Raw genomic sequence first — 3,089 nt, forward strand, 5'->3', positions numbered from 1 at the left:
GGTCACCCGTGGGGCCTCAGACCCTCTCACAATGGAACCGCACATGCACCTCAGATCGTTTTTACCCCTAATTCCACTTTAAAGAAAAGTTTATCAAGGCTGGCACCATGGTTTGGGGGTGCAACCAGAACTGCAAGGCCTGCATCACAGTTGCTGATTCAAATCCCTGCCGCCCAAATTCCTGTCCCACTCCAGCCAACAGGTGCAGTGGTGATGGACAGGTGCTTGGACCCCACACCACATGGGAGAACTGGAAGGGGGCTCATCGGCCTTCAGCCTCACCCAAACATTGGGGGATCAAACCAGCAGATGGAAGACCCCTGTCTCTATGCCTTTCAAATAAATCTCTTAAAATAAATAAAAAAGAAATGCAAAAATAAAAAAGAACCAGCTAAATAGAAGTGAACTGTATGGAGACAAACACCAATATTACATTACTCAACTCTCCACTGCTCCAAAGAACAAAGAAGACAAATAAGAGGGATATAGGCCTCCCCTTTTTTGTTATGCTTCCCTTGGTTCTAACTAGCATGGGCTTCCAGAAAATGCACAAGGAATCCATTCTCTTCTGTGGTCAATACATGATCTCAGAATTTCCCTTATTCATTTGCCTAACAGATTTTGATTATGTTACTCTAAGGAAAGGGAAGGCAACAAAACTGCCCTTTTCCCCCCATTTTAAAAATCTATTATTTATTTGAAAGGCAGAGTTACAAAGAAGTGGTAGAGACAGATCTTCCATCTGCTGGTTCACTTCCCAAATTGACCTCAGCTGAGCCAATCTAAAGCCAGGTGCTTCTTGCAGGCCTCCCACATGAATGCAGTAGTTCAAGCACTTGGGCCACCTTCTGATGCTTTCCCAGGCACATTAGCAGGGAGCTAGATTGTAGGTGGAGCAGCTGGGACTTGAATCAGCACCCATATGGGATGCTGGCACAGCAGGCCATGGCTTTACCCACTGTGTTGGTACTGTGTGTGTTTGTGTGTGTGTATGTATTTTTATTTCAAAGACTCATTTATTTATTTGAAAGGCAAGGTTAGAGAGGGAGAGACATAAGAAAAGAGATCTTTCAACCTCTGGTTCACTCCCCAAATGTCCACAACAGCAGAGGCTGGGCCAAGCCAAAGCCTGGAGGCTGAACAGCAGATAATCTTTAGTTATTAATTTAAAATGAATAGGCTGTAGCTGGTGCTGTGGCATATAAGGTGAAGCCACCACCTGCAGTGCTGGCATCCCCTATGGGCACTGGTTCATATCCCAGCTGCTCTGCTTCTAATCTAGCTCCCTGCTAATGTGCCTGGGAAAGCAGCAGGAGATGGCCCAAATACTTGGGCCCCTGAATCCATGTGGGAGAACTGGAAGAAGCACCTGGCTTTGGATTAGCCCAGCTCCAGCTGCTTGCAGCCACGTGGGGAGTAAAACAGCAGACAGAACATCTCTGTCTATTTCTGTGTCTCTCTCTATAATTCTGTCTTTCAAATTAATAAATAAATCTTTAAAAAGGGTTTATTAACATATACTATAATCCAATCCAGGAACAGTAAGAGAAGCATTAAATATTGCTACCTATATTTTTATTTATTTTTTTTATTTTTAAATTTTTTAAACTTTTATTTAGTAAATATAATTTTCCAAAGTACAGTTTATGGATTACAAAGGCTTCCCCCCCATAACTTCCCTCCCAACAGCACCCCTCCCATCTCCCACTCCCTCTCCCATTCCATTCATATCAAGATTAATTTTCAATTATCTTTATACACAGAAGATCGATTTAGTTTATATTCAGTTAAGATTTCATCAGTTTGCAGAACACAGAACATAAAGTGTAAAATACTGTTTGAGTACTAGTTATAGCATTACTTCACATTGGACAACACATTAAGGACAGAGATCCCACATAAGGAGTAAGCACACAGTTATTCCTGTTGTTGACTTAACAATCTGACACTCTTGTTTATGGCATCCGAAATCTCCCTGGGCTCTAGTCATGAGTTGCCAAGGCTATGGAAGCCTCTTGAGTTCACTGAGTTCGATCTTACTTAGACAAGGTCATAGTCAAAGTGGAAGTTCTCTCCTCCCTTCAGAGAAAGGTACCTCCTTCTTTGATGGCCTGTTCTTTCTACTGGGATCTCACTCACAGAGATCTTTTATTTAGGTCCTTTTTTTTTTCTTTTTTGCCAGAGTGGCTTTCTGCTGCTCCTCCGCACGCGGAGGAGCCACACCGGACCGGACGCTTGTTGTTCCCTTTTTTTACAAGTCCTTTCTATAGTAAAGTAAGAATAAGTAAACAGCAAACTCCCAAAGCAAGAATGAGTAGAGAGAAGTGAGAAAGAATGAAGTAACGAACTTCCCCGCGAACTCTCCAATGCACTCTCCAACCAACCCACACCACCATGCCATCTCTCTCCTCCTATATAGTCCTCTCCACCAATCCGTGCTCTGCTACCCACACGCCGAGCGTGCCGCTCTCCTCCAATCAGGAGCGGCTCTTGCAGCTTATCAAGTTGGTAAGGGGCAGCTGGGTAGAAGCTGTACGCTCCTCTCCCAGCACCACATAGTGGGAGAGCAGATGCATAGAATAAGTCTTAATTCCAGTAACAGTATAGTCCGAGTTGCTCCCCACAGATCCCCCTTTCTTTTTAATTTTTTGGTGTTGATACGCGCCTGTGTAAAGTTCAGCGTGATCTTCATGCTATTGACTGTCTTGTTTGTCATGCTACTTCAGAGTTCCTTGAAAAATGTCCCATATTCAAGATCCCAGGGATTGGTTATTCATTGTTTTTCTTCCTCAAATAGAGTTTTTTTCTTCTAGCTCTTCTGCTGGTAGGTTTACCAACCGAATTCTTCTCTCAGGGGTCCATATTGGTTGTGCCGCACCCTGTGGAAAAAAACAAACGGCGCCTCGTATTCTTCTGAGTAAGGGGAACGGGCCTTTCCATTGGTTGTCCTGTAAATCCTTCCACATTATCCACTGTATTGATTCCTTATCAGCTGATTGAGCATTCATTTCTGCAGGTGTTTTACCGTTCTTTTTCTTGTTCAAAAAATTAATTGTATAAAGAGCTAGGGCCAAGGCATCCTTGTTGGA

Source organism: Oryctolagus cuniculus, unplaced genomic scaffold (assembly GCF_964237555.1).
Source record: "Oryctolagus cuniculus unplaced genomic scaffold, mOryCun1.1 SCAFFOLD_165, whole genome shotgun sequence".
NCBI lineage: Eukaryota > Metazoa > Chordata > Mammalia > Lagomorpha > Leporidae > Oryctolagus > Oryctolagus cuniculus.